Source organism: Macrotis lagotis, chromosome 4 (genome assembly GCF_037893015.1).
Source record: "Macrotis lagotis isolate mMagLag1 chromosome 4, bilby.v1.9.chrom.fasta, whole genome shotgun sequence".
Taxonomy (NCBI): domain Eukaryota; kingdom Metazoa; phylum Chordata; class Mammalia; order Peramelemorphia; family Peramelidae; genus Macrotis; species Macrotis lagotis.
In genome coordinates this window covers 273,673,562-273,700,084 of record NC_133661.1, presented here as the reverse complement: position 1 = coordinate 273,700,084, position 26,523 = coordinate 273,673,562, and the positions used below count along the sequence as shown (strand labels likewise).

The 26,523-nt window shown below is 35.2% G+C and overlaps 1 protein-coding gene across 1 annotated transcript in view; it reads left to right on the top strand.

Moving 5' to 3' along the window:
• Positions 1-26,523, top strand: part of RAD51B (RAD51 paralog B) — an 832,520-nt gene that overhangs the window by 121,780 nt on the left and 684,217 nt on the right. The window lies entirely within an intron of this gene.

Here is a 26,523-nt window from a genome sequence, read left to right as displayed (position 1 = left end):
TCTCTACATATACCATAACTAAGTGATGTAAGGAATACTGGTGTTATTAACCCTTTTTTATAGATCACAGAAACCAAGTTTCAGAGAATTTGTGTTTCTTGTGCATGTTCTCTTAGTAAGTGTTTGAAATTGAATCAGAATTCTATTCTCTACTGGTTCCTGGTCTGACAATGTTTTATCTATTCCATACTCTCAGCCTTTCTTCTTACTAGCTCTATGAACTTGAGTAAGTAACTTAGCCACATGTCTGGTTCTCAGTTTTCTCCTTTATAAAATGGGAAATTATCACTGTGGTTTCTTCCTATGATCCTATGAATATAGCAGCATTAAAGATAATAGTATTTTTCTACTACCATATTGTAATAGTTATCTTCAGGGGTTTAGTGAGGAGCAGGATAGTCCTTAGTAGATATTGAACAGAGAGCCCTTAAAATTCTGTAAATTATTCTTATTTCAAAAATATTCAACACTTAACAGAAAAAAACAGAAACTGTACTTTTCTTTCCCACCATTTAATAGTATTTTATCTTTTCTGTTTACATGTAAAGATAGTTTTCAACATTTGTTTTATAGGATTTTGAGTTCCAAATTTTTTTCCCTACCTTCCTCCTCTATCTCTCCCTAATATAGCAAGCAATCTGATACAGGTTATACATGCACAGTCATGTTAAACATATTTCCACATTAGTAATGTTGTTGAAAGAAGAATTGCAACAAAAGGGAAAAAGCATGTGAAAGAAAAAAAAAGTGAAAATAGTATGCTTTGACCTGCATTCAGATTTCAAAATTCTTTCTTTGCATGTGGATAGCATTTTCCTTCATGAGACTTTTGAAATTGTCTTGTATTATCACATTGCTGAGAAGAGCTAAATTTATCATAGGTGATCATCATAATGTTGCTATTACTATGTACTGTGTATAGTTCTTCTGGGTTTGCTCACTTCACTTAGCATCAGTTTAAGTTTATATGTCTTTCCAAGTTGTTGCTGAAAGCTGCTTGTTCATTATTTATTATAAAACAATAATATTTCATTATATTAAAATACAATAACTTGTTCAGCCATTCTGTAAATATTGGACATCCGCTCAATTTCTAATTCTTTGCCACCACAGAAAGAACTGCTATAAATATTTTTGTATTTTGTAGATCCTTCTGCCCTTTTTGTATGATCTCTTTGGAATAGAAACCTAGTAGTGATATTGAGGCATCAAAGGGTTTTCATAGTTTTATTGCCTTTTGACCATACTTTCAAATTGTTCTGTAGAATAGTTGGATCAGTTCCCAGCTCCAAATGCATTGGTACTTCAGTTCTCCCATATCTTCTCCAACATTTATCATTTTTCTTTACTATCATATTAGCCAATCTGATAGATGAGATAGTACCCCATAGTATAGTACCCCATAGATAGTTTTAATTTGCATTTCGTTAATAGTGATTGAAAGCATTATTTCATATGACATAGATAGCTTTTTAAAAATTAATTACCTTGATATTCTTGATGTTTCATTCTTCCAGGTGAATTTTATTAATATTTTTTCTAGCTCATTAAGTAATGTTTTTGGTAGCTTGATATGGCACTGAATAAATAAGTTATTATGTGTAGAATTTTATTTAATCCTCTTGATTTTCACATTTTCTAATTTTATATTTAATTAGGGTGTTTGATTTGTTCTTTTTCTAGCTTTTTTTAGTTACATGCCTAATTTATTGATGTATTTTTTTCTCTTTTTTTAATTCATGTAAGCATTCGGAGATAAAAAATGTCTCCTAAGAACTGCTTTAGCTGCATCCAATAAGTTCTGGCTTATTGTCTTTTTATTGTCATTCTCTTAAGTGAAACTACTGATTGTTCCTATGATTTGTTGATTGATGCAATCATTCTTTTGAAATAGATTATTTCATTTCAATGAATTTTTAGTCTATCTTTCCATGACTCTGAATTGCATGTGATTTTTTTTATTATATCCTCTGAAAAGGATATATTTAATATTTCTGCCTTTTTGCATTTGACTATAAGGTCTTTATGCCATAAAAAATGGTCAATTTTGTGTGCGTGCCATGTACCACTGAGGAAAAAAATATAGCCTTTTCTATCCCTACTCTATTTTTTCCAGAGGTCTATCATATCTAAATTTTCTAAAATTCTATTTACCTCCTTAACTTCTTTCAAGGTTTCTTTTTTTGTGGTTAGATTTATTTAGTTCTTAGAGGGGGAGATTGTGGTCCCCCTCTATAAGAGTTTTGTTGTCTGTTTCTTCCTGTAACTCACTTAACTTCTCCTCTAAGAATCTGGATACTATATAACTTAGCATATATACATATATACATATATATATATATATATATATATGTTTATTATTGATGTTACCTCATTTTCTATATTACCTTTTAGCAAGATTTAGTTTCCTCTCTTTTAATTAGATGTATTTTTGTTTTTGTTTGTTTAAGTTCAGGACTTCTACTCAGCTTTTTTTTTTGCATCAGTTAAAATTCATATTCTGCTCTATGCTTTTACCTTTACTCTGTGTATATCTCTTTGCTTCAGATATGTAAACAATCTATTTTAGGATTCTGTGTTTTAGTTCACACTTCTATCCTCTTCCATTTCTGGGAGATTTCAATCCATTCACATTAACACAGATAATTACCAACTGTGTATTTCCTTCCATCCTATTTTTCCCTTTTATACTTTTCTCTCTTTTTTAGCATTTCCTTACTCACTGGTATTTGACTTCTGACTGCCATCTCTCTCAGTCTACTTTCCCTTCTATCAGTTCCCTTTCTTTCCTTTATCCTTCCCCCTCTTATTCCCTATAGGGTAAGAGAAATTTCTGTACTCAACTAAGTGTATATGTTATTTCCTTTTTGAAGCAAATTCAGTGAGAGTGAAGTCCAAATAATGCTCACTTCTTCCCTTCTTTCCCTCTATTGTAATAGGTCAACTTATACCCACACTGTCTATGTATCCTCCTTTTAAAAGCCCTAATAGAAATACGGTTCTCAAGAATTAAAAGTACCATCATCCCCTATAGGGATGTTTTAACAGTTTAACTTTTTATGCTTGTCTCGAATCTTTTATTTGAAGATCGAATTTTTTGTTCAGCTTTGTTTTTTTTCAACAGGAAAATTTATAAATCCCCTATTTTGTTGGATGTACATCTTTTCCCCTGCAAGATTATGCACAGTTTTACATGGTAATTGATTCTTGGTTGTAATTCAACTCCTTTCCCCTTCAGAATATTGTATTTCAGAATCTCTAATCTTTTAATATTAAAGCTCCTAAGATCTGAATGTGACTCCTTGGTATTTGAATTGTTTCTTTCTGGCTGCCTGCAGTATTTTCTCCTTGCCTTGATAAATCTAAAATTTGACCTCAATATTCCTTGGCAATATCATTTTGGGATCCCTTTTAGGCAGTGATCAGTGGATTCATTTTTTTTTTTTTTTAGATTTTTCAAGGCAATGGGGTTAAGTGGCTTGCCCAAGGCCACATGGCTAGGTAATTAAGTATCTAAGGTCGGCTTTGAACCCAGGTACTCCTGACTCCAAGGCCGGTGCTCTATTCACTGCGCCACCTAGCTGCCCCTCAGTAGATTCTTTCAATGATGATTTGACCCTCTGGATTTAAGATATCTGGGCAGTTTTTCTTGACAATTTTTTGAAAGATGCTGTCTAGGCCCTTTTTTAATTATGGATTCCAGGTATTCTAATATTCCTTAAATTATTTCTCCTGGATCTATTTTCCAGATCAGTCATTTTTCCATTGAGGCATTTTATATTTTCTTCTATTTTTTCATATTTTTTCTTGCTATTTTAGAATTATTAGCTTTTACTTGCCAATTCTAGTTTCCCAACTAAATGCCTTCTTTTTAATTTTGGTTGTTTCAGTTTTATTTGTACAAAATGTTTCAATTTAATGTAATAAAAATGATTCATTTTGCATTTTATAATGTTCTCTATCTCTTTTTTGATTATAAACTGCTCCTCTTTTAATAAATCTGACAGCTAAACTATTCCTTGATGTCCTAGTTGACTTATATCACCTTGTATGTTTAACTCCTGTACCCATTTCAACCTTATCTTGATATGGGGTATGGTACAGGTTATTCTAGCTTCTTATCCCATAAGCTAGAATCTTTGGGTTTATAAAACAGAGGATTACTATAGTCAATTACAACTGTTTCTTTTGCACTTAATCTATTGCATTGATTCATCACTCTATTTCTTAACCAGCACCAAATGCTTTTGATGACTGATGCTTTATATTATTATTTTAAATCTGTTATGGCTAGGCTACCTTTCTTTAATTTTTTATTAATTTCATGTTTTTAATCTTGAATAATTAATTCCATCCTTTCCATTTTGATCTTTTTTTGTTATTCTATATGAATTTAATTACTATTTTTTCCTAACTCAGTAAATTAATTTTTTGTAAGTTTTTCTTTGGTGTGGGACTGAATAATTTAATTTAGTTAGAATCGTAATTTTTATTATATTAGCTCAGCCTACCCAGGAACATTTGACATTTGCCCAGTTATTTAGATCTGATTTTATTTGTATGCAAAATATTTTTATAAATTTATTTATTTATTTTATATTTTACAATTTTTCCCTAATCTACACAATGATCTAAGTTGAATGTGATGAGTGAAATCATATCCTTAAGGGAAAAAAATAAAACATAAGAGATAGCAAAATTACATAATAAGATAACAGTCTGAAAAGCATTTTATGGTTGTTTTCATATAGTTTCTAAATTTACGTTGGCAGGTAGATTCCCAAGTATTTCATAATGTCTACAGTTATTTTAAATGGAATTTCTCCTTCTATCTCTTGCTGCTATGTCTTGTTAGTTTTACATACACACACACACACACACACACACACACACACACACACACACATATATAAATGCTGATGATTTATGCAGGTTTATTTTATATCCTACAACTTTACTAAAGTTGCTAATTGTTTCTAGTAGTTTTGTAGATGATTTTCTATGGTTTTCTATGGTTAAGCATACCATTATATCATCTGCAAAGAGTGAGAGTTTGTTTCTTCATTACCTATTCTAATTCCTTCAATTTATTTTTCTTCTCCTATTGATAAAGCTAACATTTCTAATACAATATTGAATGATACTGGTGATAATAGGCATCCTTATTTCACCCCTGATCTTATAAGGAATGTCTCTAACCTATTCTCATTACATATATAGCTTGTTGATGGTTTTTGTTTTTGTTTTTGTTTTTTAGGATTTTGCAAGGCAAATGGGGTTGAGCGGCTTGCCTAAGGCCACAAAGCTAGGTAATTATTAATTGTCTGAGGCTGGATTTGAACTCAGGTACTCCTGATTCCAGGACTAGTGCTCTATCAACTGTGCCACCTAGCCACCCCGTTGTTGAGGGTTTATCCAACTTGGGCCCAGGGAGCCGGTCACTGTCTTTCTGCACTGGCACCTCCAGCGACAATTGTTTGCCAACTACACTGGGGTGGCTCAGCCTAGTGATGCCTGTTGTTCTTGTGGTTCCCAGGCTGGCTGTTTGCCTTCTGTTTTGGGGCTGGCAGCCTCACAGGTATTCTGCTGTGACCAGCCTGCTGAGCCTGGATCTGGAGACCTCAACTGCTGATCTATGCTGCGGCTAAGAGCTTGGCTGGCTTGCTCAGATACTGTCTGTGCTGGTCTGCACTCCCCAAGGGAGACAGACCTTTTCTGAAGTCCTTCTAAGTTATCTTAATGTGGAAAATTGTTTCACTCTGTCTTTTTATGGGTCTTTTTGCTGCAAAATCTCTTTAGAGACTTGATTTAACATTGTTTCTTAGAGAAATTGCTGAGAGGTCAGGCAACTTCCTGACCTTTTTTTGGCTGTCTTGACTTTGCCCAACTATACTTCTTTCCAAGGAGGAATGCTAACCTATAGAACATGGTCAGACCTATAAGTGGATGTTTCAGAGGCTTCAAATATTAGATCCCATGATAGGACATAGATTATTTGAGAGAATGTTTTTGCTAAAAGGTTATATATTCTGAATAGCTTAAATGAGGATGTTCTTTCATTGGTTTAGTTCTTTAGTTCTCACATCTGTCAGGAAGTCAAGGTTGAAAGTTGTTAGATTCAGATATTTTACAAACAAGAGCTTTTAGTCAATAGCTACCTTGCCACTAAAGAAAAAACAAGCTCATTTTAAAATCAAAAATAATTTGGGAGTTCTTGATAGAAGCCTGTGAGAAGAGAGCAAATAACAGTTTGGGATTTTTGACCCCACTGGTATGATAAAATGGTAAAATAATTGAAATAGAAGACCTGAATCCAAGTCCTAACTTTTATACTAGAAAAGTTATTTTACTTTCTGGGATTCATTATATTTAATTATAAAAGAATTGTTCTAAGTGTTCCTTTCTCATTAAATTCATTGTTTTACAGAATAACTTTAGTTCAAATCACAACTATGATTTACTTAATATACATGACCCTCCCTGGGCAAATTGCATAGAAGCACAGGTAGACCTGAATTTAAATCTAGCCTTAGATTCTTATTGACTGCATGACCTTCAACATGTCTTAACCTTATCTTACCATCTGTCTACCTCAGTACCTCACAAATTTTTCTGAGGATCAAATAAGATAGTATTTATAAAATGCTAGGCAGAAAATAATAATTTTCCTTGTTCCCACTTAACCTTTCTGGGCCTCAGAAAGGGATTGAACTAGATTTTCTTCAGGGTCAGACACTTGAGCTGTTTCTAAAATGCTATGAAATTATTTGCTTGGAGTTAGCACTAGTGAAGATGGGTGTATGACTCAGACTTCAGAATTTGCAGTTCTAGTATGATTTCCCTTATAGTGTTTTGCCTTTCTAAAGAAGGAAAAATAATTAGGAAGAAAAGTTGTGATTTTTCTAGGACCATTGGATTTAGCTCTGACAAGTACCTTAGAAATCTTTTGTGAATGCTGAAACTAAAACTAAAAGTAATTGTGATGACAACAGCACTGGACTTGGTGTCAGAGGACTGGGGTTTAAATTAGACTTTTCTACTTATTGGGATCATAGAATCATAATTTCACAGCTAGAAGGGACTTCATTCCCCTTATCTGTACCTTAATTTCTTTATGTAGAAAATGATGGTGTTGGGATATATGAATATGTAAATAGTGGCGTTTCAAATGCCACTATATAATGAACCTCCTTCTGTGAGTTTAGTTACCCATGATGATTGAAGCTAGGGAGCTTCTGTTTCTTGGGGGAAGCCTCAGTAATCTGACTCCTGTGGGATTTGTGGGTTGATTGAATCTAGAGGTATAAATTAGGCAAGGAAAAGAAAAGGGCACCACTTGTAGAGAAGACAGAGGTTAAAAAAAAGTAGAGCTTTAATAATACTGACAGTAAGCAGAGCCAGAACCTGAGAGACATTTAGTACCTTTTGTGAAACTAGGAATCTAGGAACTCTGAATTCCCAAAGCCCAAAACAAAGACTTCAACACATTCCTGGGACTAGTCCCCTCCCAATATGCTAGGGCGATTGGGGAAGAATTTAGAATTTATTTAGAAGAATTTTAATAAATTCTCATTGATATAGGACACATTCTACTGATTGATTCTCTCTTGTAATTTTTATTCTATTTATGTCTTAACTAAATTGTTTTGTTATTGGATTTATGGCTTACATGATCTCTTAAGTAAAGGATATTTATTGGTGTAGACGTGGGCTTTGATTTGTAGAAATGATTATCAAAAATACCCCACACTGAATTTGGAAAGAGTAATAAGGAGATTTAGACACAGAGATTTTGAGACTTTCCAACTTCTTAGTGTTAAAGATAGTGGAAGTAACAGAGTTAGTATTTTAGACCTAGATACTGTGACTCCAAACCCATTGTAACTAAAACATAGATCATTTATTTGTACTTTTGGATAATTTCCTGGTGAAAATGCCTGTAAGAATATTGTATTTATGTGTTTATTTTCTTCTTTAAGAAAAAGAGTTCTGCATCACAATCATTTATTGATTGAGTTCTCAAACTCCAGAAGTTAGAAAGGAAAGTGAGCAGGTTTCTAGCAGGAAGAAAGCCATTATTTGTCAAAGACCAGGAATTTACTGTGGTTTCCAAAATTAAAATACAACTAAAATTTGAGATGTCTGACAAAACAGCTCCAAAGAGTGTGTTCATAATGGAGAAGACACCATTTTTACTTCAGGCATCTAAGGGGAAATGGAGATGTTGTGTTATTCCTTTGTGTTGCTGGGATTGATTTATTTAGTTATGATTTCAACATGCCTATAAGACAAACCCCAGAAAATGTTGCATAACAACATTAACCAGAACAAATCTGCTTCCCTCTTCTCTTCCATCTCTCCTGCTTAGATTTTTAAGCTCCTGTGCTTCAAATGCTTGACTTGTGGGTGTGGCAACTCTCAGTATCTTAAATATCTCGGCAGGTTCCAGAAAAAGGGAAAGAATTAAAGGTGATAGACTTTCACTTTTGTAATGTATTTACTTCTAATGAGTTAACAAAACTGGCCTCTTTTGGTAAGAAAACTTAATAAGGGGCAGCTAGGTGGTGCAGGTGGCTAGGTGGTGCAGTGAATAGAGCACTGGCCTTGGAGTCAGGAGTACCTGGGTTCAAATCCAACCTCAGACAGTTAATAATTACCTAGCCCTATGGCCTTGGGCAAGCCACTTAAACCCATTGCCTTGAAAAAAAAATCTAAAAAAATAAAACAACCTAAAAAAAAAAAGAAAACTTAACAAGATGTAGCAACCCCTCTAGGCCCACTCTCCCTGGTTCCATTTTTACTGGCAGATTGGAACTTCAGAAGGTAGAGAAATACAGTTCCCAGGGGTTGTAAGGGTAATCGTGGGGCAACTAATTATTACATTGAATAGAAGCTTGTCAATAGGAAGATTCATCCTCATGAATTCAAGCTGTGTGACCCTGGGCATGTCACTTATTCTTGTTTGCCTCGGTTTTCTCAATTATAAACCCCAAACTGAATCACAAATAGTTAGACATTACTGAAGTGACTCAATAACAACCACAAAGGATAACCTAGAGGGTTGAGGTTTCTGACACTTTTGTTCAGGAGAGCCTCCTTTCCAGTATCTACTAGTTAGTATAGTACTAAATAGCTTTGACAAGTAAACATTTACTGAGGTGTAACAGGGACAGAATTTATTATACATCTTTCATATCAGGTATGTTCTTTCCTTTTTACATACACAAAGTCTCTAGAGAAATTAAAAATCTAGTCAGGCACATAGAGAACATGGAAAGCCTAAGCATACCTTGAAACTTCTAGGCCCAGGAATTCTTTCATCCCTTTGCAAAATTCCCACCAAGTTTACTTCTGACTTGCTTAGCTGGCCAATGGGGTAATATATTGTTGCACTGGGTCAAGGAGGTCACTTGACTGCTGTACTGCCTGGCTCCTCACCAGGCTCCACAGCTACTGCTCCAGTTACTGGTGAGACCTCTTTGAGCATTTTGATGGATCGTTATGTCTCACTGGTCGCCAGGGCATTTCTTTCTTGGAATATTTGTTCGCCTGAGATGAGGAAAAAATAAACACAAGTAACAGTGGTGCCATTCATTCGTTGACACATGGCAGCCAAATGGGAGAAAGGACAACCAAAACCTCTCCATCTCAATCTCTATCCAGCTCAGAGCAGGTCAGGAAGAAAAGATGCAAACATGACCAAGGGAAGGACACATTGATCCTTCTGTATGTAAACTCAGTTCTTGCTCCCATGTCAGAGGTGCTCCAAATAAAATTAGAACACCCTGGGTCATCACATAGAATGGCTCCAAATCAAGTCTGAAGGATTTCCAATTATCACACAGTATGAACTCTTGAATTATCAAGACTTTAATCAGCTTTTGAAGTTCTATGTTTGATTGACAGGAGTCAGGGAATATCTGTGTATGCTTCATGGACTGGGCCCTCATTAGTCAATTATCTCTGTGACAAAGCAAAGATTTGTTATTATTAGGAATTTGTCCAGGAAGAAATTTGAAAGTAGCTAAGTTAAACTATTCACAGGTTCTCAGATGTCCACATTTTCAGAGATATCTTAGGAACCGTCAATTTTCCTGGATTAAGTTATTATCATCATCATCCTCAAAAACCATCTATGTTCAAAGAAAATAACCAAACATCATCTTTATCCTCCAAGAATCCTTAAGTAAATGCAAACAGACATGTAGAGGAGCTATAGAAAAAAGAATTAACAATTTGAATATAACCCAGTTTTTTGAGATTATCATTTTCTATCATTCATGGAAATACTTCAGGGAAAGAAAAAAGCTTAGGAGAGAAGCTATAGTTTCATATTTCAGCAGGGTTAACATCATCAAAAATTGCCATTGTCCTCTAGTCAATCTAGAAAGACATTGTTTGAAAGACATCCGAGTGGATGATTCCTGACAGGAGAAACCCAAGCTTTGGCCTAAACCTCCTTTGAGTTGCCTGCCATTGCTTCCAGTGTCTCGGAGAAGCCAGAGGCAATGATGTCCTGACCTTCAACCCCACTAGTAATTAATGAAGGCCTATGGCCTCAGGAGCTGTTGAATACCAAGAAATAGAGGGTTTGATAGGAGAGTTTTAGGAATATGGTACAAATTGGGGTGCAGTGAGTAGAGCTCCAGATCTGGAATCAGGAATACTTGAGTTAAAAATCTGACCTTAGCTATACCCTGAAGAGATGAGGAAAAAGGGTAAAAACATTACTTGTACAAAAATATTTATAGCAGCCCTGTTTGTGGTGGCAAAGAATTAGAAATCCAGTAAATGTCCTTCAATTGGGGAATGGCTTAGCAAATTGTGGTATATGTATGTCATGGAACACTATTGTTCTATTAGAAACCAGGAGGGATGGGAATTCAGGGAAGCCTGGAGGGATTTGCATGAACTGATGCTGAGTGAGATGAGTAGAACCAGAAAAACACTGTACACCCTAACAGCAACATGGGAGTGATGAACAACCTTGAAGGACTTGCTCATTCCATCAGTGCAACAGTCGGGAACAATTTTGGGCTGTCTGCAAAGGAGAATGCCATCTGTATCCAGATAAGGAGCTGTGGAGTTTGAACAAAGTGCAAGGACTATTCCCTTTAATTTAGAAAGAAAATAACAGATAGCTTATTGTCTGATCTTGTTACCTCTTAGACTTCTCTTCTCTTTAAGGATGATTTCTCTCTCATCACACCCAATCTGGATCAAGGTACAACATGGAAACAAAGTAAAGACTGACAGAGTGCTTTCTGTGGGGGGGAGGGGGGAGGGAAGCAAGATGGGGGAAAATTGTAAAACTCAAATAATATCTTTAATAGAAACCCAAGCTCTGGCCTGGCTGGCCAAATCTCCTTGGAGATCCCTTTGCCTTCCTCCAGTGTCTTGGATAAACCAGAGGCAGTGAATGATGCCCTGAACTTCAGCCCCAGTAGTAGTTCATGAAAGCTTGGTGGGAGCCCAGGGTTGGGAAGACAGTGCTTAGCTTGGACTACAGCTCTCTGAAAAAGGGATTGCCAGCAGTAGTATCACCTGCAACAAAGGTTGGGGCCTGGCAGCATGGGGCTGCACTGAACCCAGCCATGGCATTGGTGGAGCAGAGTCAGACCCTCATTCTGTGGCATTACCTATGGCCACACTGTGGTAGCACAGAAGAATATTGCTAGAGCCCTGAACAGGGAGTAGAGTAGACCCTAGCAGTAACAAGAAATGAAGTAAGCAACAACTGTGGGCCTAATGTTTACAAGCTTCAGAGGTAATGTACAATGGTACATGCCCCATCCAAGATGTGAATTCAGGTCAGGTCACTCAACGTTCTACTGTCCATGTTTTTGTATTTAGTTTATTTATTAAGTATTATAGAAATCTTGTAAAATAACATTTTCCCTTATATAGCATAGTATTTATATTGACCGCTTAATTTTCTAAAAAGACAAACAGTGTAATTTGAATTCAGAACTTTCTGCAGTAAAAACTATTCATTTGGAGAGGGTAAAGAAGTGGAGGATAACTGGTTTCAAGTTTGTAATTGAAAAGACCTGGTGAGAAGTTATACAAAATTCATAAACTTGGCACCCTAATTCAAAACAGTTCCCAGGATTGGAGGCATCTTTATCTATGCATTCTTTCAGGGACAAGTCTGAGCTGGCTAGACCCATTCAGTTGAATATTATTACCAACCCTCTGATGACAGCATAAATAGCCACATCTGTTGGCATCTTATATTCAACAGTATCAAAGTCTGCTAAAGGTTCATTGTGCCAGAAAATACTCTCTGACCAAGATCTGATCTGTGATCCAGGTTGGATCCAGTTTGGAATCTAGTGTCTGAAGTGCACTTGGAATTAAAAAATCACATCAAATATTTTATATTCTAGAAGTGGGACATAAGTTAGTGATAGAGTGAAAATCTGGCAAGAATGTTTGTTCATCTGTCTGAATAGAAAGCTCAAGAGAAGTCTAAACAAGTTGTACTGCATTCAGTTTATAAAATTTACTTTGTCTAAATTAGCATCTAAGTAGATATTATGTAGATGCTTCATAGTATATGTTTTCATTATATAGTTCTCTTTCTTTGTACTTCCCATTTGATGAATTTTTTAAACAGTGGTTTGCTGGAGGGGGGAAAGCTAACCGAAAACAGTATGGGACAAATTGAATTAGAAACCTGGTGTGGTCCTTTAACTCAATTAACCCTAATTCATGTTATTTCAGTCATCCTGGGTGGTAGCGATTCTGCATGAATGACCACAAAATTTTTTTCAGTGCAAGAATTTTCCCTGATTACTAGGTCTAGGGATTTGTAGGAAGGTATTTCTAGCATTTGAATGGAAAGGTTATTTGGTATATGTTTACCATTTGGGGAAATGAAATCTTTGTATTAGGTGCTTTGTCATACTCCTTCAAAATTTCTTTTCAATAGGTCATTCCCTTAATTTTTGAAAGTTTAGTTCAGTTCAACAGCATCTATGATTAAATGACTGATGTATCTAAGCATTATCCTAGGTGGTGGAAATAGTAAGACAAAAAATCCCCACACAAAACAGTTCTAGTTCACATCAAATTTTATTTCTGGTGGGGAGGAAGGTATGATACACACACACACACACACACACACACACACACACACACGACATCTTATCTTCTCTCAGGCTTATTTTCTGCCTCTACCCCCTTGAACCCATCCCAACACTTCCCAAACTTTTCCTTATCTATATCAAAGTAAATGGTTTTTAGAGTCATTGAATCTTTTAGAGTCATTGAATCTTTTCCCCTTCATTTATAGTAATCATATTAATTTATTCATTATATATTAAGTACCTATTATGTTTCAAATACAGTGCAATTGCTGGGGCTACCAAAAGAAGTAAAAGAGTCCCTGCCCTTTAGGAGTTTGCAATATAATGGGGAAGACCACATGTAAACAGATATTATTCAAAGCAAGCTTATATACAGGATAAATAGGAAATCATTAACAGAGGGAAGGCATTAGACTTAAAAGGGGATGAGGAAGGTTTCCAGTTGAGGGTGGTATTCTAATTGGCATTTAAAGGAAGTGAGGGAGGTCAATAGAGCAGAGGAGGGAGAGAGCATTCCAGATATGGAGGACTGTCAAAGAAAATGTTCAGAGCACAGAGATAGAGGATTCAGAGGTTGACTGACTGGGTCATGATGATAAATGGCAAAGCTAAGATTTCAACCCCAATCTTTTGAATACAAGTCTAGTGTTCTCACTATACCATTTCACTCCTCACCTTTCGTATCTTCTCCCTCCTCTCTTTTAGGATTACCCCCTTATTTATCTACTGTACCAAGTTGATTATTTTCCCTGTCTTCTAAGCTTCTCATAATCTAAATTGATAAAGTATTGAACTTGGAGCCAGGAAGAATCTTGGATTCAAATTCTTCTTCAGACACTTAGTAACTGTGTGATCCTGGGAATTTTATCTCTCAGAATTTCAGTTTCTTCATCTATAAAATGCGGACATTTTGTTTGATAAAGTCTAAGTTCTATTTCAGCTGTGAATCTCTGATTTTGGGACTCATTTATTTCTAGTACACACTTCATTTCAATATAACTGAAATCTTTAGTATACCTCATCCATGCTATGCTCTTCTCATCTCCTTATCTTTTCTTCTTTTTATCCAAATCCTATCCATTCTTTTTGGGATCAACTTTTGCACAAAAAGGTTTACATTGATGTTTTCTTTTTCTAAATTTCCATTTTACTTACAGTGAAATTTTGGTATTTAATTGTTCTCTAATAATTTCATTTGTGTTAATTTTGAGTTATTAACAAAATTGTTGACTTGGAAAACAAGGAATTTACCACATATTTTTGGGTAGATGATAGGTATTAGAGCCATACTTGCCTATTATTTGAATCTAACATTTTAAAGTCTTTTTGGGGTAATAATATTGAAATATTATTCATCTCTTACAGATTTTTTTAACCTTTGTAGCCATAAAAGAGGATTAGTTGGTTCTCCAAGGAAAATATGGAGCTACATTTCATCATCTTGATGAAGGAGTAATGCTGTATGAAATGATTAATTCAAAGAAATGTTCCCTCTGGCAAGCTATCAAAACTGGCTTTCAGCCTCAAACTATCAAAGCAAAAGTTTTCAGAGTAGCCCAGAGCAGTACAGGTATTAAGTAGTAAGAAGTTCATGGTTTCTGATCCTCAGCCTGCTAGAGCTCAGCTCCTGGCCCAACCCTTTGGCATAGATAGTACAAAGAAAGGAATATATGCTTTGATCTTCTCCTTCCTGAATGCTTTCCTGAATTGAGACACTAAGAAAGAGTAGATAAGTGAATTGTGTCAGCATCTTGTAATCACCATGAAAAACCAAGAGTATGTGTAACCTCTAATCAGAATATAAATATACTAAAAATAGGAAAGTTAGCACCTTCCCTCCACCCTAGTTCTGTGAGCTTAGCACACTGTTTCTTGAAGTTGAGAATTAGGTATGAGGTAAGAGTGAGTCAGGGTAAGAAACAATTTAGTTCTTTTCTTTTTTAAGTTCAATTTCTAATTTTTGAGTGGGTATAATTTCAACTTCTATCTTCTATCCTTTCATCATTTTCCTCAAATTCTCTTATTCTCCTATCCTCTTATCTCTTTCCCTCTCTGTCTGCCTCTGTCTGTTTCTTTTTCTCTCTTACTCTCTTTATCTTTCTTTCTTCATATTTTTCCTCCCTCATGTTTTTGTTCTCTTCTTTCATGTTGCCTCCCCTCCCCCCCTTTCACCTCAAGGTTAAAAGGAGTGTCTTAATTTAGAATTAAGGAAACTCTTGAAGTCACCTAATCAAACTTCATATTCCAGATGAGGAAATTAAAGCCTAGAGGCTGTGACTTGCCCAAGTTCCTCTATCAATTAAGTAAAAGAACTTTCATTTGAATCCAGGTCTTCTTCAGATCCAATAGTTCTTCCTTTCAACCTTTCATAGTGGGGAGTATGGAAATTCCAGGCATTATATCTGATGTAGTGAGAAAAAGCACTAGAATAAAAATTGAAAGACTTGGGTTTGAATCCCAGCTTGTCTACTTGTATGACCTTTGGTTAAGTTATAACTTTTAAGAGCTTCAGTTTCCTCATCCAGGACCCTCAGGTCTCTACAGAGAATGCTTTCTTTCTCATTCTGGCTCCTAATCCTTGCTTCTTTGTACTTATTCCAATAAGAATTCATCAAGTTCTTTTTCCACTTTTAACACCTCCTTCTACAGTGACTTGATTTTTTTTTTTGCCTTTAAATATAGCAATCATTCTCCTCTACACTAAAAACCAAAGTAAAACAAAAGCAAATGCAGTAACTTCCTCCTCTCAAAAAAGAAAACCAAAAAACCCCCAATTTCTTTAACTCTTAAAACGAACTTTACTAGACCCTACCTTCTTCATCAAACTCTCACTTTTCTGGTACTCTGCACCTTTCCTTATACTGCTTCTTTTAAAAGTAAGTTCATTTGAATTATGGGCTTAAGTATTCCTCTATTAGTGTTCCATGAAGGACCAAATCAATATATGTTTTGTGAGTTACATCTTTCTTGGTCACCAGATAAAGCTATAACACTGTTCACTTATGCTGAACTGCTGAACACAGTTCACTTCTACATCAATCAAATCAGTCAAATGATTGAACACCACCAAACATTACAGACAGTTCATTGATTATAAATATAAAACTACAACTCTGTGAAGATTTTCTAATTTTTTTCTGGTGGAGAGAGGAGGAAAAGTGAATAGAAATTTTAGAGACAATATAAGGAATAGTCATATTTTTTAGTACCTTTTCCCTCCATTTTTGTTATGGACTTACTATTTCATTCATGTATGGTACTGTTAGAGACAACTCATCTGTAACTTATAGTATGAACAACTTTGTGTAGGCCTCTGACAGAGCAATTCACTTACCCCTGGTTACTTGGCTAATATATTTCAGAGAAAAGACTTCAGTATTCACTCTTCTTTCCAATACTTTATTGACCTGAAATCCTAAATGCACTTTTATTTGAACTGGTCTTAAACTGGTCTTAAAGTCAGTGTACAGGTAAAGCTCCTCCCCTCCCCCCAAGTACCAACCTTATTAAACTCTGAAATCCTATTCTTAAAGGAGCATATATTGTATTGTATATTTGCTTGGTATTTCATAAAATCTTTGGTTTGGCATATTAAATTTAAGAGTATACTTTAACCAGATGGTAAACACAAATTTATTGGTTAAATATCCTTTTGAATGCTTTGAATTTTGGTTAGCAAAGGAGCTTTAAACTTTTATCTAACATCTTTCAAGTTTTATCTACTTAAAAGAGTTTGGTAAATACTAGTGAATAAAAGAAACCAATGGTAAAGCTTCATAATAAAACAAAGAAAGTTATGAAATTTTCTGGACATAATGCAATGTCAAACATATGGAAAGTTCTGCTTTTCACAAAAGGAGCTGAGAAATCAAAAAGACTGGGAAACACCCTAAATTCATTGAGTACAACTTTTACCACATGGAACATTTTTTCTAATCATTTTCAATTGGAAATGCATATTTCATTTTGACAACAAATCATGTTTCCCCCCCCCCCAGAAGAACTTGTAGTATAGAAATGCTTCCATATGCTAAAAGTTGATTTTTACCATTTTGCAAAGGGAGAAGAATGAAAAAATGTAGTTTGCTGACTGCTTTTTAACATAAAAAATAACTGTAGTATATACAGATTAAATAATGAGATTCTGCAGAATTAACTATAACTTTTAAGCTCAGAGACCTCACCTCACTGCTAAGGCTATAGGGAAACTTTTGCCATAAATTATTGAAATAGTTGGAATTTAGCTATAATTTATATTGGTTATAAAGCTTGTAACTATAAACTAAAATATAATTTAGTATTCTGAGCTCATTTAAAATTTTACTGTCAGTTCCCATTTCCATCTAACTTAACTCCCTCCTTGCACCTTCTACTCATCACTTTCCTAATGTCTCACTCCAAATCAGCCTAGATCTTCTACTTTGCCCTTTGGAACAACAGCCACTTAATTAATAAACTTTGATTTAATCCTCTTCCATTTTTACTCGTATCTTCTGGAGATAAATGAAACTTGGGTCCCTTCTTAATGACACTACTTCCCGTTCTTTAGGGATGACCCAGAATACACCTTACTGGGACAGCTTGGCCCTGGAGACAGCAGCACCTGAGTTCAAATACAGCCTCAGATACTTCCTAGTGACTCTGAGCAAATCACTTAACCCCAGTAGTCTTTCCAACCCCCCCCCCCCCAACAGAATGCAATGTAGTTCCCACTGCCATATACTGACTCTTCCTCAACCACCATTGATTGTCATGTTCTCCTTTCTGGTTTATCCAGTCAGTTTCATGCTACACGTATTCATCACCCAATCCAGGTCTTGATTCCTGTTAATTCACCTACCTCAAGGGCATTCCCCAATCATTACATTCTTTGATTTAGAGTCTTAATCACCATCCAAATTCCTTTTCTCATACTAGGGGACTACAACATACATATATATATATATATATAATATATATATTATATATATTATATATATGTCAATGTCCTATCAAATACTCCATCTTCCAGTTACTCAGGGTACTCAGTCACTATGAAGTGCTCTTCCATTTCACCTCCTACTCCACAGCTCTTCATCCTGAAGTTTCCCCTCCATCCTTATAATTCACACTATAGAAGTACCCTCTGCTTGTTCTTTTGATTGGAATGACTTGTTCAAGAATCTCTGTTTGAGGAGGTCATCCAAACCAGTCATGGCTTATTCCTCATTTGCTACACTCTGGCTTTCCTTTACATATCTCTCTCCCAAACCTTTTTTCAGTTTTCTTTTAGGTGTTATCTTCCACCTTTAGAATACAAACTCTTTGAAGGCAACATGTGTGTATGTATGTATGTGTTCTCAGCCTGGCACAAAAGTGCACTTTTTGACTGAGTGATATTCATATTTTTTCTGTCACCGTCATTGACAGATGGTCCCCTTCTATGTTTTCAAACTTGAAATTTCTTTATCTTAACATAATCCTTAATCATTCCATGTTTTCCTATGTCTCATAACTCCAACCTATTTTTTCATCCTTACTAGGACTTTCAGTTTCTATAACTTTCATTTTTTCCCCAGACCGTCACTTCTGCACTGGCTACCCTTTCCTCCCTTTTTCATTCTCAACTCTTTGGTGAATTCATTCATCTATACACTATATTCTTGAATACTGCACCCTTTTGTCCTGTTACCATTCTCATCTTTCCATACCACAAATCTGCATCACTCCCACTCTCTGCCTCCTTTTCATGTGTTGCTGAGTAGAACTCAAGGAAGTCCTAGAACTATGTTGACTAGACACACTACAAGCTAATAGTATCTCATCTCAATTGGACTCTCACTGAAGCAAGGCAATACAATTGCTTCTCCATAATTGATTCTCTATCCCTCTTTCTGTAATGACTATTCTAAAGATTTTCATTTCTTCTCAAGTTTCCCACAGTCCCAGGCTCCTTTCAGCTGAGGACTTCACACTTCAGTCAAAAAATTGAGACTGCTGTTTACTAAAGAACTTCCTTCTCTCTCTTTTTCTTTATCTTCCACCCTTCAGGCATCTTACTTCACTATCTGTCTCTTAATTCTAACTTTTAGTTTTGAGTTAGCCCTTTCCCTTGCCATGTCCACCCCTCTATATGCAGCCTTGATGTCCCATGCTTCTTATTTTCTCAACCAGACTGTATCCACATCTTTAAATTTCATTCCCTCTGTATCCATTGACTCCTTCTGTCTTGCCTATAAATACACCCACATCTCCTCCACACTTAAATTCCCTCCCTTGTTATCCTCTATCTATTGTCCTATATTCCTCCCTTTTCAGCTAAACTTGGGGGAAAAAAATTTGCTAAGTGATTCTGCTTCCTCTTTTCTCTTTATCTTCAATACCCCCTTGTAATATGACTCCTGACCTTATCATTCATCTGAAATTGTTTTCTTCTTAGTTACCAGTTGTCTCTTAATTGCTGTATCTAAGGATCTTTTCTTAATCCCTATTCTTCTTGACTTCTCTGCAGAGTTTGATACCCTACTACCTCCTGAATCATTGTTTTCTCTGTATTTTTAATTTTCCTTTTTTTCTATTGCTTTGTCTGGGTCTTTTTTCTACCTTATCTGAATATTCTTCCTAAGTGTCTTTTGCTAGATCTTCAACTGTATCATACTCACTCATAGTGTGTGACCCTCAAAACTCTATCTTGACCAGTCATCTCCTATTATTGGCTCAGTTGTCTCTATGAAGATTATTTCTTCTTCTCTTTTTCCAACCCTCATTTGTCTTATGAGCTCTAGGCCTACATCACCATCCATCTCTTGAGTATCTTGAACTGGATGTCTCATAGGAATTTAAAAATCAACATGTCCAAAACACAACTCATTATCTTTTTCCCATGCCCTTTTCCTTTTTGACATTCCATTTTAGTGTTGAGTGCACTAGAATTTGCCCTACTACCTTTGATTCAGCATCCCTCTTGACTCCTCAAGCTTAGTTGCCTCTTAATCTAATGTTGTCAAAAATTGTCTAATTTCTACCTTCACAATATCCTTCTCATCCTTGTCCTCTTCTTTTCTGTTTTCAACTACCCACTTATCACCCTACTTCAGGCTCTCAATCATAGCTTGCTTGAACTTTTTAATTAGTCCCCTATCTCAAAATTTATCCTTCATTCACCTGACAAAGCTGTACTCTGAAAGCAAAATTCTTTTCAACTCTTATTTGGTAAACTCTAGTGATTATTTATGACTGCCAAGATCAAATAATGAATTTCTTTGGTGAATATTTAAATCTTTTCGCAGCCTGTTCTCTTACTACCTTTTCAGGTGTTCTTATAATCTATTAACTTACAAAAAATCTGTGATCTAGCTAAACTGGCCACTTTTTTGATCCTCACACTCAATGTTTCCATGATTTTTCATTGACTTTCTCCTAAACCTGGAATTTTCCAACTCCTGAGATTTGATTATTCATCTTTTTTTTAAAAGTTTTTGCATGGCAATGGGGTTAAGTAGTTTGCCCAATGTCACACAGCTAGGTAATTATTAAGTGTCTGAGGCTGGATTTGAACCCAGGTACTCCTGACTCCAAGGCCAGTGCTTTATCCACTGAGCCACCTAGCCACCTTAGGCATCCTTTTTTTAACCTACTTTCTCTACTACTTATAGTTTTACTATTACAATAAAAAGAGAAATAGGTTGTCACTTTCTATGACTGATGTTTGTCCTTCATTCTCTCTCTTTTTTTAATTTATTTAAGGCAGTGGGGTTAAGAGTGACTTGTCCAAGGTCACACAGCTAGGTGATTATTAAGTGCCTGAGGCCACATCTGAACTCAAGTCTTCCTGACTCCAGGACCAGTGCTCTATCCACTGTGCCACCTAGCTGCCCTCTCTGTCCTTCATTCTCAAAGACCATGACATCAGGGAGTTGATGCCATGACAAGCACATGAAGTAGTTTGGGCGGGGGGGGCTGTGCTTTGTCATAGCCTCACTTTCTCCTCCAGAGTCATCTGGAGTCAGTGACCAGATATGAATCAGGATGACTGGAGGCAATCAGGGTTAAGTGACTTGCCCAGGGTCACATAGCTAGTAAATGTCAAGTGTCTTAGTCTGGATTTGAGTTCCCACCTTCCTGATTCCAAGACAACATTATCCAGGGCTGGTGCTCTATCCACTGTGCCACCTAGCCATCCCTGATTATTCATCTTTTAACAGAATAGTAGATTAGTGTTTTGGTTTTATTTCCTAAAAAAGAGAATTCCTGTGCATATTATGTCTGCTGCTCTGGTATGAGTTGAAAAAAATGTTTTTTTTTAGAAATATTAAATAGAAAATTAAAAAAGTTAATACTTTTGAGAAAAAAGAAAAAAGAAATGACCCTGTAGTATTTATTGCCTTTGTCATTGTTCATTGAATACATTCATATATTGCTTATCTTTGTGATTGCAGAATTCCAAGTAATCAAAATTTTATTTCCTTTATGAGTAGGATATTAAAATTATTACAGGACAACTTGTTAAAAAGTTATTAGAGGATATATTTTATTGAAAAGAATATATATAGAGAAGTTGAATATTCTGGCCAATTGATATTTTTTCAGTCTATGTCAGTATCTGGCAAACTAAAATAAATAACCTAAGTGTTGAAAAACGAATTCCAGTTTCAATGTCCATTTTTTAGGTGAAATTGTATATTTTAACCTTTTTTTGTTTGGGTTTATCATTTTTAAAACCACAATTATAATTGAAAGGCCAGAAGTTCTCTAGGGGGGGGCCCTGTTGTGCTTTTGTATCTAGTTAAGTAAGAGAATCCTAGCATGTCATCACAAATGGGCAAATATAATCATGAAAATAAAAAAACAATTAAATTAAGTAGCCTAGTTCAACCCCAGAAAGTAAGGCATTCTTTAAAAATTTATATGGAACTCTCGATTTGTCCTTTAAAAGATGAGGTAGAAGGCTCTTGTTATGATAAACTTTATACAATTCTGTATAATATATCAGAGAAATAAAAATCTTTTTTATGTAGTAGTTTAGCATGAGCCCACAGTGAGCCCATTCTTCCAAATTAGTTTAGTTTTTGTATGGTAGGAGTAAATTTGTGTAGCAGAAAATATGAAATAATCACTGTTTTGGTTTAAGTTTCTCATTTAGTATTGAAAAGTTTACATCTATATGTAGATGCTAGGCTGTGTCCTGAAGGAGAGGAATTCTTTGATTTGATTTATGGAGCAAGGTTATCGATTTCATCCATAAGGGAAGCTGGGAAAAAAGCTGAAAATCAATCAGAGAAGATAACTGCTTTATGTAAACCTAACTAGCATGGAGGCATTGCAGAAAAAAGGGACTGATGGTGAGATGTAGTATTTTGGACAAGTTGAGATGTAGTATTTTGAGTGAGGCCTTTGAAGTCATAAGGAGTTTGAAACTCATTTGAAGGATGATAAAACTTAATTAAATGGATTCAAGTAGGAAAATGGTAGTCAATGGTAGTGTGTTTAAAAGAAGACCTGGTAACATTATACAGGACTGAGTAGGAGAGGGAAAGTGTGATGCTGCAGGCAAGAAAGTTAGTGGGAAAGGAGTTATGATATAGGAGGTGACCAGAATCTAGACAAGAGAAATGTATTGAGAACAGAAAATGACTTATAATTATATAGTCACAGACAAAGTAACAGCCAAGTTTTTCTTTTAGGTGGTAGTGAAGAATCTTTTACTCTTACTGCAATAATAATTTATATTTTCATGGCATTTCTTTTCTTAGGCTCTCATAACACTTACATATTAATTATCTGTTGGCAAGAGTACATTCTTTATTTTATAGTTAATGAAACTAATGCAGTCCTGCTGTAACTTGCCTAAGATAAGAGTAAATTAGTGGTAAAGCTGGCAATACTCAGTTTTCTTTGATTCAAAGATTAGGATAATGTATACTAGGCCATTTGGCTATTCATTTATGGGTACAAGTGTTTGGCTAATGGTATTGTGGTGAGAGCCTTAGATTAAGAGGTAGACTGGGTCTCCCACTTAATACCTTTGTTCCTAAACAAGTCACTCAATTCTTCTGGCCATCAGTTTCCTTATTTTTGAAATGAAAGGTTGAATTAAAATTTTGTTAAGGTACTTTCTAGCTTTTATTCCCATCATTTTGATCCTGTGATGTCTAGGCTCAAATAATAGCTAATTTGTTGGCATCATCATGTTGAATACTGCCAAATATGTTTCTTGGTATGATATTGTATCCCTGACCAATTGCTATAGACTTTCAACTAGAAAATAGTTTTGTAGAACCAGGTTTCAATTACAGAGTTATTTTTTATTTTTTAAGTTTTCTTTTTTTTTATTAGAGGGGGAGATGATTAAGTTGATATAAATGGCAGAACTTAGATTATTTTTGGTAGAATTTAATAAAAATGTGCCAAGCAAAAAAGATAATAAAAGGATGTTTTGGTCCTTAGAAATTAATTTAATAACTAACTAGTTTCTTTACTTCTAGTCTCTTCACTCATAGCTGTTTTTGAAACCAGCATTCAGCTTATACTTTCTAAAATATCACTTTAATCATGTCACATCTTTGTTCAAAAACCTGCTATATAGTGTTCGACTTCCTTACAGTGGCATTCAGGGCCCTCCACAATCTAACTTACTATTACAACTTTATATATTTACCATTTTCACATCATTTTTCTTAAAATGGAATATCCTAAATAGCCAATTCATATCCTTACCCCCTTCATTTTTCAGATACTTTTCTCACCTTTTCATAGAATGATCTACTCCTTCTCTCTGTCTATCAAAGTCCTAATCATCAAAGGCTTTGTTTAAGTCCCTTCTCCTACTCCTTCCACTCAACTCCATTCCATAATTTTCTCTTCCTTCTTCAGAGTCCAGATATTTCTCTTCTTTATCGCTCATGCATTTAATCATATCTCTCTCTTGTTGTATATTTTTATATTTTAATCTAAAATTTACACATGTAACCACAATTACAAAAGTCATTTAGGGATATAGAGGAAATGAAATATCAGGAATATGCTGGAGGTGAGCTGGTCGGGTGATAAGAAATATGGAAAGGGGTGGCTAGGTGGCGCAGTGGATAGAGCACTGGCCCTGGAGTCAGTAGTACCTGGGTTCAGATCCAGTCTCAGACACTTAATAATTACCTAGCTGTGTGGCCTCGTGCAAGCCACTTAACCCCATTTGCCTTACAAAAAAAACCTAAAAAAAAAAGAGATATGGAAATCAGATGAACAGTGTCTTTGACATATAAAAAGACTTTTTTATGGCATGTATTTTTTTTGCCAGTCTGATGAAGCCTTTGGACACTTCAGAATATTTTTAAATCTATTAAAATAAAATAAATAATTACAAAGGAATTATTATATTGAAATGAAGTTATCAAAAGAATTTTTAAAACAAGTTTGTGGGCTCCAGGTTAAGACCTCTTGACCTAGAGAAAAAGTCTCTAAGTATGTTGATTGGATCTTCTGTTGGAGAATTAATTTTAGATAAGAAAGGTTAGATGAGATGAAAGTTGCATCATAAAGGGGAATATCTACACTGAATAGATTATTGAACCATGGAAATATTTCAGCAACAAAATATTCAAGTCTAGCCCCAAAAGTCAACTTGAAAGTTCCTTAAAAGTCAGTACCAGGGGCGGCTAGGTGGTGTAGTGGATAAAGCACCAGCCTTGGAGTCAGGAGTATCTGGGTTCAAATCCAGTCTCAGACACTTAATAATTACCTAGCTGTGTGGCCTCGGGCAAGCCACTTAACCCCATTTGCCTTGCAAAAAAAAAACCCTAAAAAAAAAGTCTACCACTTTTATTTCTTTATAACTCACATTTCCTAACACACTGCTCTGTAAAATGTAGGCATTATACCTCACACATGCAACATTTTTATCTTGCTATAAATCAGTACATCTGAGTTAATTGTACCTTTTTCTTCTTTGGATTGAGGTGTTTTTAATGTTAAAATACCCATAAGAATATAAAGATCTGGTTAATTGATATTCATTAAATAATCCTTGAGATTTTTTCCTAAAAGTTGATATGACATTTACTTTTTTACATTGCTGTGGAAACCCTTTGCAATTTGCATTTGCCTCTTTTATAAATTATATTGGCTACATAATAGCTTTTGCAGATATTTCAGTGGATGGCAAAACTATCATGGGGGATCTTGTATCTTTTATTGATACTTCTTAAGGTTAGGAATACCTCAGACTTGCAAAAACTAATGTGTTTATTTGAGTTTACTATGGTTTGTATTATTCCTTCTTTGTTGCCTTAGCAAGTGTTCTGGATTTCATGAAAATGATTGATGAAAAACTTTGCAGCCTACAGCAAAAGACGTAGGTTTTCAATGAGAAGAAAAAGCTTCTTTAATATATTGTGAGTCTCCTGACTTATCTATCTGTGTCATTCAAGGTAGGTATTAACTTGAAATTAAATACATTGGAGAGACTTTGGATTTTAAATTCTCTAAACTTTGAAGTCTTATCTGAGATTTATTTCCCTTTTGGTTTGATTGGAAAATAAAGGTTTACATAAGAAGCTGCTGAACTAACTACTGTCTGGGCAGTTTTATATTTCATTTGATTATTTATTTCAGAGGGCCAATACTAACTCTACATTTATCCAAGCTTAGTGGATAAGTCTTACTCAGCACATACTTTAGTAAAGACATTCTTGGGAGTAATGGCTGACATTTTCCATATTGTGGTTCTGTGTCTGTATGCACATGTGTGTAACTTGGCAGTTGCATCCTTAGTGAAATAACATTTAGTGTAGTTCAGCCAAAGTTTATAGGAATGAAATGACTGAAGTGGGAACCTTTCTTTTTATAATGCTAAGTTGATAACATCCTTGATTCTTTTCTCTCAAATAGTTCAGGTAATGCTGCTGTTGTGGTAGTTTGCTAAAAAGATATCCCAGGAAATGAAAGCATTTTAGATTATTTATTTCTCTTGACATTTCATTAAATCCAAAAACTTGCCAAAACCTCAAAAAATATAGCAGTTCATGTTTATGTTTGGTTTTAACATTAGAAATATGTAAAACAGTTTCCCTGTCAATTCTTCCAGGAACAGAGTTTAATGGAAAACTGTGTTTGGTACTTTGACTTAACAGTTAAGAATTTGGAAATATTTTTCTAGGTATCTGGCTTATTTCTCCCAATATCAAGGAGAAAGGGGTGGCTAGGTGTAGCAGTGGATAGGACACTGGCCCTAGAGTCAGGAGTACCTGGGTTCAAATCCGACCTCAGACACTTGATAATTACCTAGCTGTGTGGCCTCGGGCAAGCCACTTAACCCCATTTGCCTTGCAAAAACCTAAAAAAACCAATATCCAGGAGAAACCCTGTTATATTCTGAATTGTATGAACTAATGAATAGAAAGAAATAAACCCATGGAAAAGGAACAGAATTTTATAAGCACAAAAATATTTTGCTCCTTTG